Source organism: Saimiri boliviensis, chromosome 2 (genome assembly GCF_048565385.1).
Source record: "Saimiri boliviensis isolate mSaiBol1 chromosome 2, mSaiBol1.pri, whole genome shotgun sequence".
In the NCBI taxonomy this organism is placed as follows: domain Eukaryota; kingdom Metazoa; phylum Chordata; class Mammalia; order Primates; family Cebidae; genus Saimiri; species Saimiri boliviensis.
The window spans coordinates 195,024,620-195,039,084 of record NC_133450.1 but is presented as its reverse complement, the minus strand read 5'-3'; the positions used below and the strand labels follow the sequence as shown (position 1 = coordinate 195,039,084).

General features: G+C 38.5%; 1 long non-coding RNA gene across 1 annotated transcript in view; it reads right to left on the bottom strand.

The window, feature by feature from the left end:
- The window catches only part of LOC141583762 (uncharacterized), a 258,080-nt gene extending 244,075 nt beyond the window's left edge, over positions 1-14,005 (bottom strand). Inside the window, exon 1 of the long non-coding RNA XR_012516654.1 lies at positions 13,871-14,005. This is a non-coding gene — a long non-coding RNA (uncharacterized LOC141583762). The remainder of the gene's footprint in view (positions 1-13,870) is intronic.
- Positions 14,006-14,465: the final 460 nt, after the last annotated feature.

Sequence of the window (14,465 nt, the reverse complement as noted above, 5' to 3'; positions counted from 1 at the left end):
TTAGGGAATAAAGCCATGAAGATAATGACCCTGATCTTATGGAGTTTCAGAAGGGGGAGAGATCAATACATTTAGATCTGATAAGCATTACAAGGAGCCTATAAGAAGGTAAAATTACAGCCAGTAACTGGTTTGCAAAGGCCAATGCTATTTACATAGGGTGGTTAATCCTTTCGAAATGATAATATTAAAATGAGATCAAATTATTAACTTAAAGAACAATAAAAGATTAAGAAAATAATTATTTTATCCAGTGTTGGAGGCAACACTGGAGAATCGGAGCTGTAAATTGATGCAATCCATATTGAAAAGATGTGAACCTAATTTATTAACATATTTTTAAATGTCCCTAAATTGACCTAATAGTTACATTTGTAAGTTTTCATCTGAATTGGCTGCAAAAGATTTTATTCTAAGATTGTTTATTGTACAATTGTTTATAGTTGTTTAAAAAAAATAGGGAGAAATTGATTTCCAACAGAGCACTAGATAAATCTTACATCAGCAAAATTAAATACTGTATAGCCATTACAATGATACTATAATGTTTCTGATATGAGACAATAGGTCTTCTCCTTCCCTCTCATACTTCATGATAGTAGAAGAATGTTAAAGAAATATAAGCCTACAGCTGAAGGAATGAGTACCCAACAATAAGCAATGGGAGGTAAATGGAAGAATCCTGGCAGATGAGGCATAGCAAAAAAAAGCCAGCCTGGAGCACACATAGTAAGAGTATCCAGGAAGGAAAAAGCAGATCCACTCAGCAGTGCAGCAAGTAAAGGGCAATGTGGCAAAGCAGAAACTATTTACAAGGCTAAAAACGACAGTACACCAAAGTCTATGTACAGAAATTTGTGAAATAATTTGTCCCTCTCATTTGATGGCCTCCGGTGGCCTGAAGCATTATACTTAGCCACACACAAACCTGAAAAGAACTAAGGCAACTAAGCTGGATGCTGGTGCTAAAGAACACACACCTCCTCTTTCTATTATACAGGTGTTCTTTAACCAAATAACCAGTTTCTTCCCCTTGCCTTAAAGAAAGCCTGGAAGTCAAGAAATCTTAACTTCCACCATAGATAACGCAGTCAGATTTACCATCACCCAATTCTAAGTACGAGCAAATGAGACATTTAAGGAAAGATGGCAGCCTGCAAGATTAATACCAAGATTTAAATATTATAATAACCTTTGGAAAAAGTAATAAGGAAAAGACACACACACAAAAACACTTCAGGTAGAGTCTTCCATGACATTTAAGACAATATCCCTCCTAAGAAGCAAAATACTGCATTATAAAAGCAAAAAAAAAATCAAAAAATCAGAAAAAAAACCCTTAAAAATTAAACATTTGAATGAGAGAAGAGAATCACTTAAACACATCCTCAGGGTCCTGACGTCTTACTTTCAACCCAACAATGTGGAGTGCAAAAGCCACCAGTCGGGGTCTGAAGATTATAAGTAAGTTATTGGGCTCTGTTGATGTCTGGATGAAAAGAACAAACATACAACCTTTTCCCCTCTGGATGGAGACAAGAATGGGATGGCAGCAAGAAGCCCAAGGATGTGAATTATAATACCTGGCAACCTGGAGAGATGTTGCTCCTCTGACCTCTAAGGATCCCAGAAAGAAAGGGAAATTCTTGAGGAACTTCAGGGAAACGAAACACAGCAGCTGAGCCAACTCCAGCCCTGAGGTTGGAAAAGCTCTGTCACTGTGGTTCTCCAAATTGGAAACACCCAAGGAGCTTCTAAAATTCCTATTACCCAGGCAACCCATATCAATTAAATGAGAATCTCAGCACGTGGGGGAGAACCCTTAATGTTTTGAAAGTTCACCAGGTGTTCCCAATGCATGGCCAAGTTTGAGAATCAGAGCTCTAATTACGTACCTTATGTGGAATCTATGGTATACTAAGCTTATGTGGAACCCCATGCCAAAAGATGAGAAGTGAGTGGATGAAGAAAAAAGACACAGCTATGGAGCTCTGACCCTCTACAGAGAAGCAGGACAAGCAGAACTTTGCGAACAGGCAGCTTTTAGCAAAAGTATTAAGAACACCTGAGATTCAATCACAGCACAAAATAAAAGTATTTTTATCAAATGAAAACCTTTTTAATGTTAATAGATTAAGTCTAAGAGGTATCTCACACAGAGATATCATGAGGACAGAGATCTGGATGATGTGGGTTGAATGGCGTCCCTCAAAAAGATATGTTAAGGTCTTAACCTCTAGTACCTGTTAATATCATTTTATATACAAATAGGGTCTTTGCAGATGTAATCAAGTTAAGAAGACATCATTAGGGATTAAGGTGGGCCATAAGTCCAATGACTGGTGTCCTTGTAGAAATCTGAAGACACAGAGAAGACCCAGGGAAGAAGGCTATGTGAAGAAAGAGGCAGATTAGAGTTATGTTGCCAAAAACAAAAACGCCAAGGATTGCTGGCAACCACCAGAAGCTGGAAGAGGCAAGGAAGGCTTCTTCCCCAGGTTCTGCAGAGCAGAGCACAGCCCTACCGACACACTAATTTCAGACTTCAGGCCTCAGCAACGTTACAGAATAAATCTGTTGTTTATGCCCCTAGTTTATGTAATAGGTTACAGCAGCCTTTGGAAAATAATACTGATAACAAATTCGGATGAGCTTATATAAAAACAGAAGAGAGAAATAATTAGAAAACTATTAAACAGAAATTTGAGTTTAAGAAATTTTTGAGGCTTCAGATTGAAAGGCATCACTGAATTTTAGGATTGACCAAATTAGACTTGTAATACAGCATAAATATCCTGGTTAAAAAGATAAACCTCTACCCAATGCCAGCAGAAAGTAGAAATTTCTAACAAGGAATAAAAGCACAGGATGTCTCATCGGAAAAACTAGAAGTTAGAATTTAGTGAACTGACAATGTCTATGGACTTTTAAGAGAAAAGATTGCAATGTAAGAATTTTCTACCTAAGTAAGATGTCATTCACCTGTATAAATGCAACAATGAAGAAAAGAAACCCCTACATGTGAAGAATCACATCTGAGGAAAACGGCGGAGAACAGATCATACCCAAACTTCCCACAATTCAGAATAAGAGAGATTTTAAGATAAATATGAAAATAAGACAATCCGATGGTGTAATTGTTCTTATAAAATACAATGGTGTGTTTTTATAAAATACAATGGATTTTAAATTGTTCTTATAATATACAATGGATTTAAATACAATCCAATGGTGTAATTGTTCTCAGTTAAATCTAAATGAATAATAACAGAATGAGAAACAGTGCTAAATAGGTTGTTTTGATTTAAAATAGCCACATATAAACCTCCTGGTATGCATAGCCTTGTATACTTCTGAAAGGCCATACATTCTAGATGTCATTTGTTGCTAAAATGGATTTAGAATGAGTAACTATTTAGTCATTTTGTATCTCAATTTCCCCATTTTATAAATTCATTATTTTGATTTTCCCCTTGATTATTTAGAATATGTCTAAAAAAAATTTTTGTTTTTTTCTCTCCTTGAAAGTTGCAAAGGTGATCAGGTTTTAAACGGAAAAAAAAAAAAAAAATCTTATGGAGAGAGAACTTACTTTTCTTCAAAACATTGTTTCACACTCTAGCATCTTTCATGACTGAGAATCAACCATAAGTCTATTTTTCCTTTTAGGAAATGTGTCCCTGACCCTCTGTACGCTTCTACAGCTCACTTTTTGTCTTTGAAATACAATAACCTCATCAGAATAGGGCTCAGTATTGGTGGATTTTCATTAAATTGTCTGATACATGGAGAGTCCTAAAGACAGATTAAGACCCATCTTCAATACAGAAAAAATATATATATATTTCTGTTTTCTAAAAAAAAAAAAAAAAAAAAAAAAAATTATCATTCTCTTCTATTCCCTTCCCTTGGAACACATGGTATGTTGAATCACCATTATCTGTTCTTTGTAATCATTTTTATAACTAATGATGACTATAGTCAATAGTAACTGTATATTTTAAAATAAGAGCATAATTGGATTGTTTACAGCTCAATGGATAAATGGGAGGATGGATAACCCATTCTTCATGATGTGCTTATTTCATAATGTGTGCTTGTATTAAAATATCTCTGGGAGTATAAATTAGTTCAACCATTGCGGAAGACAGTGTGGTGATTCCTCAAGGACCTAGAAATAGAAATTCCATTTGACCCAGTAATCCCATTACTGGGTATATATCCAAAGGATTATAAATCGTTCTACAATAAGGACACATGCACACGAATGTTCATTGCAGCACTGTTTACAATAGCAAAGACCTGGAACCAACCCAAATGCCCATCGATGATAGACTGGACAGGAAAAATGTGGCACATATACACCATGGAATATTACACAGCCATCAAAAACGATGAGTTCGTGTCCTTTGTAGGGACATGGATGAACCTGGAAACCATCATTCTCAGCAAACTGACACAGGAGCAGAAAATCAAACACTGCATATTCTCACTCACAGGTGGGTGTTGAACACTGAGAAGACATGGACACAGGGAGGGGAGCACTACACACTGGGGTCTGTTGGGGGGTAACAGGGGAGGGACAGCAGGGGGTGGAGAGTTGGGGGGGATGGCATGGGGAGAAATGCCAGATATAGGTGAGAGGGAAGAAGGCAGCAAATCACACTGCCACATGTGTACCTATGCAACAATCTTGCATGTTCTTCACATGTACCCCAAAACCTAAAATGCAATAAAAAAAGAAAAAGAAAAATGCAAAAAAAATCTCATGTACCCCATAAACATATGTACCTACAAAAATAAAAAATAAATTTAAAAAATAGTTCTTGAAGAGGCCCTTCACTTCCTTTGCTAGCTGTATTCCTATGTATTTTATTCTCTTTGTAGCAATTGTGAGTGGAAGTTTATTCATGATTTGACTCTTTGTCTATTATTATAGAAATGTTAGTGATTTGGGCACATTGATTTTGTATCCTAAAGCTTTGCTGAAGTTGTTTATCAGCTTAAGATGAGCTTTTGCACTGAGACTATAGTGCCTTCTAGATATAGGACTATGTCATCTGCAAACCGAGACAGTTTAACTTCTCTTCCTATATGAATACCCTTTATTTCTTTCTCTTACCTGATTGCCCTGGCCAGAACTTCCAATACTATGTTGAATAGGAATGGTGAGAGGGCATCCTTGTCTTGTGCCAATTTTCAAGGGGAATGCTTCCAGCTTTTGCCCATTTAGTATGATACTGGCTGTGGGTTTGTCATATATGCCTCTTAATTATTTTAAGGTATGGTCCATCAACATCTAGTTTATTGAAAGTTTTTGACATGAAGGGATGTTGAATTTGATCAAAGGCCTTTTTGTGTCTATTGAGATAATCATGTTGTTTTTGTCTTTAGTTCTGTTCATGTGATGAATCATATTTACTGATTTGCATATGTTAAATCAACCTTGCATCCTACAGAATGAGAGAAAAGTTTAGCAATCTATCCATCTGATAAAGGTCTAATATCCAGAATCTACAAAGAACTTAAAAAAATTCATATAAAAATAGTAATAACCCCATTAAAAAGTGGGCAAAGGACATGAACAGACACTTCTCAAAAGAAGACATTTATGCAGCTAACAAACACAAAGAAAAGCTTGACATCACTGATTATTAGTGAAATGCAATTCAAAACCACAATGAGATACCATCTCATGCTAGTCACAGTGGCAATTATTAAAAAGTCAAGAAACAACAGATGCTGGCAAGGTTGTAGAGAAATAGGAATGCTTTTACACTGTTGGTGAGACTGTAAATTAGTTTAACCATTGTGAAAGACAGTGTAGTGATTCCTCAAAGACCTGGAACCAGAAATAACATTTGACTCAGCAATTCTGTTACTGAGCATATACCCAAAGGAATATAAATCATTCTATTACAAAGATACATGCACACATGTTCATTCCACCACTATTCACAATAGCAAAGACATGGAATCACCCAAAATTCCCACCAATAATAGACTGAATAAAGAAAATGTGGCACATATACACCATGGAATACTATGCAGCCATAAAAAAGGATGCGTTCATGTCCTTTGCAGGGACATGGATGTAGCTGGAAACTATTATCCTCAGGAAACTAATGCAGGAGCAGAAAAGCAAACACTGAATGTTCTCACTTATAAGTGGGAGTTGAACAATGAGAACACGTAGACACAGGGAGGGAAATAACACACACTGTGGCCTGTGGGAGTTGGGGGTGGGGGTGGGGAGAACAACAGGAAAAATAGCTAATGGATCCTGGGCTTAATACCTAGATAATGGGTTGATAGGTTCAGCAAACCACCATGGAACACATTTACCTATGTAACAAACCTGCATATCCTGCACACTATCCTAGAACTTAAAATAAATAAATAAATAATATATATATATATATATAATAAAAAATAAATATTTTACAGCTTTTTTGGGTTTTAGGTAATTTTCTCAACCATATCTTAATGATTCCACTTCTAACAATGATAAATTTTCTCATTACTACTTTAAATGCTTTAATAGCATGTTTTTCTTTTATTAGATTCATTCATTCAGTTTCTTAACAAAAATCTCTATGGCTCATTATTTAATATTGCATTCATGTTCATTTCAAATACCATATTATATTTAATATTGGTCTGAAATAGTACATAAAATTTTATTTTGTTGCCGTGAATAAATATTCTTTAAATATGTGCTTTTCAACTAGGTTTTTCACACTATTGCTGTAGAATGTGCAAATCCCATTTGTTACCAGGATGTGAGGATGGTAAGTTTTAAGTATAACGGACTCCATTTTCCTCATCTCCGATTTATCATCAGAGGTTTTCCACTAACGCTCAACTTTCTTGATTATTCCCTGACATCTTGTGAGTAGTGCTTCTGAGAGGTGTGCTGGAGGGTGATGATGTAGGTTGATACCATCACCTCTGCTATTCAGTGGCTTCCAGAGTGTGGGGAGCAAGGTGGCACGATAGAATGCTGCAGCCAAAGCACATTTTCCTGAAGGCGTTTTCCATACTTTTGTTGAAATCAGCTACATGGAGACCAACTCGGCTATGTTTGGAGAAAATATTTTTCCAACATCAGGGCCCTTAGTTCTCTCCCACCTCTAATTCAGCTGGCCATATAGACAAGAATTTGTGTGGAAAAAAAAAAAGCTCCATCACATTACCATGTGACAAAACTCATGCATGTCTTCCTTAATCCTCTTACCATTAATGACCTACAATTGCTAAAAGGCTCTAAATAGATAGTCCCCCATCCTTCAAATGGTCCACCCTCATTTCCAGACCTTCACTTGCCCTAAATTAGTTGGTGTGGCAGCAGACTCCAAGAGGGCCTCCAAAGACCCCTATCTCCACGTGCTTTTGGTTCCACTGTAATCTCCTCCCCCTGAGTGTGGGCAGGATCTATGATCCATGATTATGTTGCATTCGATTCTGATTTTTTCTTGCTAGCAGCCCCCTTTGTTGATGTCTTTGATGAAGTACACTGCCATCTGGAGAGGTTCATGTGGCAAGAAACAAGACGGCCCCCAGCCAACAGCCAGCAAGAAGCTGAGGCCCTCCATTAGACAGCCCACAGAACTCAATTCTGCCAACAACCACATGAGCTTGGAAATGGATCCTTCCCCAGTTAAGCCTCAAATGGGGCCCCAGGCCCATATAAAACCTTGATCGATGTCTGTAAGAGACCTGTAAGAGACCCTGAAGTTGAAGACCCAGCTGAGCCATGCTTGGATTCCCGTCCCACAGACTGTGTGCTGTTTTACGGTGTTAAATTTGTAGTAATTTGTTCCTCAGCAATGGATAAATATACTACAATAGGTTTTCTTCCCAGATCAGTTTCACTATTAGAAAACCATCTCAGAGAAAAATAAGTAGTTCTGACTGAACCACTGTTGTCTTGGGATACAATAGTTATTTTGGGAAAGAATTCTAAAATGAATTTTCCCCCTCCTTCCCATAGCCTATTCATACATCTAATCCCTGGACCCTCCCAGTTGGAAGATACGATAAAATTTTCAGAATTGTTTTCACCTGCATTCCACAACAATGTATCATTGTTATGTCTTTAAAACATCTAGTTCCTGCTGGGCAAGGTGGCTGGCGCCTGTAATTCCAGTACTTTGGGAGGCTGAGGCAGACAGATCATGATATCAAAAGATCAAGACAACTCTGTCTCTACTAAAAATATAAAAATTAGCTGGAAGTGGTGGCTCCCACCTGTAGTCTCAGCTACCTGGGAGACTGAGGCAGGAGAATCAATTGAACCCGGGAGGTGGAGGCTGTAGTGAGCTGAGATCACATCACTGCACTCCAGCCTGGGGACAGAGCGATACCCCATCTAAAACAACAACAGCAACAAATCTAGTTCCCTAGAAGCAGAGACTGAGGAGGGGATTCTCTTGAAAGTGTTGAGAGAATTCTCAAGAGATATCAGTAAAGCAGAAGAAAGAAAAAGCAGGAAAGCTAAGCCAGACATTGACTCTGAGCTGGAGAGTAACTTCCAACCTAGTCCCTTTGGAATCTCTGCAGCAAAATCTGCACCTCAGAATTGATTGCATCTTTAGGCAAGGTGGCCAGCCTTTCATCTCCTGGGTCAATCAGTCATGGTCCCTAGCTATCCTGGTGGGGGTCTGGGGCTGGAAGAGGATTTGGATGAAGACAAAAGCCGTGAGTCCTTAGCAGCCAACCAGGGGAAGATTGCACCTGCTCAGTGAAGGGTATCTGGGTCAGGGACCAATAGCATTTGCCAAAAAAGGTAAGTTGCTGTGCTTCCTAGGATCATCTTTGAGGATGTTCTAAGGTATGTTGTAACTGACAGTCTTAAAATATTTGTAACTGGCGAAATCTCTAATTTCAGTGCTATGTGTGTTTTCTTTCATTTCGTTAGTTCTTTTGATAATTTTATTTAGTTAATGTATAAGAGTTTATGGACATGCTTTCACGCCACCTTTTTCAAAAGTTTCCAGGTTTATGAAAGGACCATTGATTATTTATGCCTCTGCATTGGTAAGACTGTGAATGAGCTTATTTCTAAAGCAAAGTCCGTAATTTACATGTAGAATATATCATCCATCTCTTCTTACTCCACCCCACTCTTACCATGCAGTTCATCACACAGACCTGAGTTAGGGATTTAAGCTTCTCTTTCAGGATGAAAAATAATACTGTCTAACAAAGATCGTGGGGTCGCTGGCCCCATTCCTAATTTTGTCAGGAGCATAGCATCTGAAAAAGAAGCCCAGCAGCTCAGGTTATCTTTTCACAGTGCCACTGGGGTGGCTGGCAAGGTTTCTACTGTCACAGCAGGATTATCCTGAGTTACTCAGCCAGAGGAAAATTGCTTCTTAATGGAACCTGAAGCCCTCCATTCAATTTTTCCCTCAAGGCCTAAAGGGTGCAGTCCCAAGAATTCATACTAGGCAAGGCCTCTTCAAAAATGATGTTCTCTGCTCATTTGAGAGTCGGAAGATTCCAATTACGTAGACTCTCAGGATGCATTTCAGAGAAAAACAGAACACAACTGTTTTTGCTCACTTATTAAACACAAACCATTTTGTTCCTAGCGCCATTCCTTTTTCTTACTTGATCCCTCTTATGCACATAAGTAACCCATGTTCGATCTCTCTTCAAATAAGAAATGTAGACTTTGTATATGGGAAATATGTGCTTTTGGAGTTTGCTTTAAAAATTATCTTTAGGAACAACTTGAATTTTTTTGACACTTTAACGTTTCAGAACTGCTTTCACATCCATTGTTGTATTTGATTCTCACCACAAGACTGCAAAGAAAGTAGACAGGTGTTATAACCTTCAATTTAAAAAATAGAGTTCAGAGATTATCGAACTTCGTAAATCACGTTGCTAAGAACAAACAGAACTGAGACAAGAACTAGATTCTCTGACTTTTGTCAAATGTGTCTCCTCATCCATGCTGCCTTTTAACTATCCGCAACAGGCAGTCTCCATTTCTTTCTTGATCCTGAGGACATTTGCTTTTTTTTTTTTTTTAACTCAGGGATCCCACAAACACACAACAGGATTTAGCAACACCCCATTTAGTATTGTTCAATTCTAGTACTCCCTTTATGTATTTCCCCAATCTGTAATGAGGAATCTGACTTAATTGCCTAATCTGGACATGTTATTTACCAGTGGGACTCCTAAATGCCCTGTTGAGTCCCCAAACTGGCATGTTGTTTCAGTTTATTTGAATTTTATAGTATCACCCTTACGCTTTATTTCTGTGGAATTTCAAAACAATCCTCACCATGCAGACTATCGCTTAAACAAGACATAGCTCAGCAAAGTAATATTTCTCTAAAGATTTCTTGTGCATCCACAGGAGGTCCCTTCCAAAGCAAAAAGCTGTGAATCTTATCTGTGGGTTCTGCTGTAAATTTTGATCGGCAGACATATTTAATAGCTTTCTAGTGACTATTGTAAAGGGAGGATTTGCTCGAAATAACGTCTGCTTATATTATTTCTTTGCCTAACTGTTCTCAGCAACTAGAAAATCTGCTTGTATCTCTCCATCAGTATCTTTCCCAGAAATGAGACATTTTCTGATTTGTGTGCTGCCTGAGTATTTGATTTTACTTGATGATCTTTAAAGTTCAGCCAGAGGGACAAACAGTACATACAATGATTCTCAACCTTTTCCTCACCAAGGACACTTTTGTCATTTCACTCCTCGATTTGAAATATTTCATCCGCCCAGCTTCAGGTTGACTAAGGAATTCTTCATTTCCCCATTGTTAGCAACAACACACGTAGAAGAATTGGAAACACAGAGAGCACTTAGTGTGCTGAGCACTATCCTAATGACTTACATAAACTCCTTGAACACTTTTTACACCATGGGATGTGAACGCTTTTATCCTCATCTTACATTTGCGGCACAGAAAAGTTAGGCGAAGGGCAGCAGGTAAGAGCTGAGATTTTAGTACAGGCAGTTTAGCTCCAGCCGGTTCTCACAATCTGTACGTGTTCTGTTTCCCATTTGAAACACCCAATTCACAGACAGCAGTGAAAGCATGTGGCTCTTTAAATTTCAGAAAGCTGGACGGAGGAAGGGTATGGCTTCCACCAATGGGAAGACACCCCAGGCAGAAAAACCATTCTTCTCCCTGGAGTGAGGTTATTAGATTGCAAATTCCCACCCCTCCCTGTGTCAGCATTAAATCTTTGAGCAGATCTCTTAAATTCCCACGTCTTCAAGTTTTGATATAAAAATAATAATGTTAAGGTTAATTATTTTTTTAAATGGTTTATCCTGTCTATCTCAGTAATTACTTTTAAAAGAAAATCCTTCATGGCATAACGTAATATGCACCAGGCATTGTTGTCAGTTCTTGGCATGCAAAGGCAAATGGGATGAAACCATTTCCCTGAAGGAATTCCAATCTCAGCTTATCTTTTCACAATGCCACCGGGTGCAGGACAGGAACCACATTTGCATGCAAAGTGACAGGTTCATAGTGTAAGCGTTACTAAATTCTAGAGCAGTGGAGAGGAAGAAATGTGCCACGTTTTTCTGGGGTGACAGGAGAGCAAGGCAAAGTCAGAAAAATATTACAGGAAAAGTGATTCTGGAAATAAGGCTTGAAAGATCAGGACACAGGATGGGAAAACAAAATATGTAAAAGCATAGAGATACAAAAGAAAAAGATATGTTCTAATTTTAAAGCACCTCTAAAACGTAGCATCCCCAGGTAGTTAGTGGGAAAGGAGATTAAACCATATAGAGAGCTCTAAGAGTGTGGACTGAATGACATGATAGAGCATTTTATAAATTCCAAAGCTATGTGAATAGACAATGTTATATAGGATGATAACTCAGAAGGACAGGAATCATCACTAACAGCCCAACGTTTTCCAGAGTTGAAGAATATCCACACGTTCAGTTTTTATTCATCAATTATACCTCACTAAAGCCGGGAAGAAAAAAAAGAATACCAGCACATGCACAGCCCTGGACTATCTTAGACTGCAAGAATCCTTTAAACGTGACGAAATCTCTGAAAAGTTTATTCCTGGGCGCAGCTCCAGAGTCACGTGTGCTGATGAAACCATGACTCCTTACTCCTTAGCCACAATTGCAAATGAAACACTGTTGTTAGCTCTAGTTCATCTAGCTAGAGAAGCCAAGCCTGTGTTCTGACAGAAGTTTGGAGAAATCTAAGACTAAAGGATCCTAAATAAAGGATCCTTTAACCAGCCTCTTTTGAAAAGATGTGGTGCCTGAGACAGGGAACGTGGATGATTCAGATAATTGCTTCAATTTTCTATTTCACTTTCCTTTTGTAAATCAGGCCAAAAATGATCAGCAGAATAATTTATTTAAGGTCTTCTGAAAACACATATATTCTCCCTTTCCTCACAGACTCACCATTTCATTTTTGGATAATTTCAGTGAAAAAATAGGAATATGTATTGTCTGGAGAAACTGCACTGGCATCCATCCATGCAATTTTTCACTGGGGCACAGGTAGTAGGAAGACAGCTGTTTCCTGTTTAGGCAGATGTGTATGTTTTTAAAAGGAAACTGTGTATAAATTGACCAAAATGATGGCTTTCCTAAATAACAGATAATTGACCCAATTCTCCTTTTTACTTTTTTGGTATAAGTGGGAGTACTGTGGTCCTTAAAAGTGCTATTATACTTTTCTGACATTCACGTGTTAAAGGGAGCTGTTGGTAAATGTACAAAGTTCACAGGGATTTGCAAGCCTATTAAGAAGATATTAATAAAATACTGCTTCTATAGATGGCTTGTTATATGTACAGTCTATATTACACTAGATAAAATATCAAAGGCAAAACTAAATTCATGGGACAGGACAGGCACCTGCTAGGCTTTGGATGGCCAAAGATAAGTCCTATGTTGTAACAACTTAAAATTAAATTGGGGATAAATGTGAAACACATTTGCAATAAAAAACTCATATTTCAACTTGAATGCATAGAAATATGAAATTTTTAATTCATTGTTTATCTCAGGCCCCAACCTTAGTGAAAATAACTAACAATGGTAATCATGACTTTTATTCCTATTTATTTTAAACTTTAAAATGGCTAACAATATGAATAGTCTCTTTGGGTTACATTCAGTATTTTCTGAATAAAATGTGTCTAATCTCCTGCTAGCTTTTATTTCTCAGGTCCTCTTTTCAAGATAATATCAGGTATTTAGGGAAGAGGTATGATATGACAAGGCTGTCAGGGTTGGGGAGGGTGGCAAAGGGGACCCTTGACCTCATGCTTGTCCTTGGGCTAGCACTGGCTCACATCTTATGACAGGGGCTTAACTTCTCATGTTTGCAGCTGCTGGTATAACTCCTGACCTAGAGTCTCTGATCTTGGTCAGGGCCTAGTATCAGTCACTGAATGGCTTAGCCTATGTCACCTTCGTCTACCCAGCCAGCTCTGCAGGCCATTGCAGCCTTTACTGCACTGTCCCTCCACTCCCCTGTCATTCAAACCCCATGCCAGGCCCACTGCCTCTCAACCTAGCCTCAGTACCACACAAGAACGTCAGAGGCCTTGCAGCCCACACCCACACCCGTCAGTTCCCCATCTAACACCATGTGCCCCTTGCCCAATGTTACTCTCGGCTATCTGAAACACTTCCCCGATGCCTGAACTCAGGAAAAAAGAAATCAGGAGACCTCTCTCTCCTAGTATCCATATTTTAATAATGGAAAGATTCCAAATAATGACTAAAGAGAAAGAAAACCATTTTACCATCACAGAAAAATGTTTCAGGACTCAGATATTCAGCCTTGACTCCACAGAGTGCCCCTTTCTCCCTTTCAAGAGCAAGGAAGGAGTCACTCACCTACGTTCATTTAATTTACTCAAATCATGCATGACGAGCACTGGAACAGGCCTGGCATCTCAGAGATGAAAAGCAGCCGGGCCATCAGAGGGTTACTTCTCCCACAGAGAAGACAGAGGAGCAGACGCAGCCACAACCCAGAGAATGCTGTGATGGAGTCACAGGACAAGCGGAAGCAAAGAGGACACGTAATCAGGCTGGGACGGCCAGGGAAGGCTGCCTGCTGAACCAATACCAGTCATGAGTCCTGAAAAAGAAACAGAACCTATCCAGGAGATGACAGCAAGAACATTTCATGGGCAGAAGCAACACCACAGCAGGGCAGGGAGGTAAAAGACAGTATGGCTGATTAGGATAACTGCCAAGTTCTTTGGTATGACTTCCCTGTGCATATTATACACTAATCGTTCCTTTTCCCTCCTGAGACTCTGTGATTTTGACGTGATTTCCCAAGGCTATGTACAAAGCTTTAAATGCAAAGCAGAAATGAACAGGGTCATGTGAAATGAAAACTTGTAGATGGATATCTGAAGCAGAAACATTTTATAATATTATTTAAAAGAATATGATTTTGCTTCTGAAGACTTCAGACTGC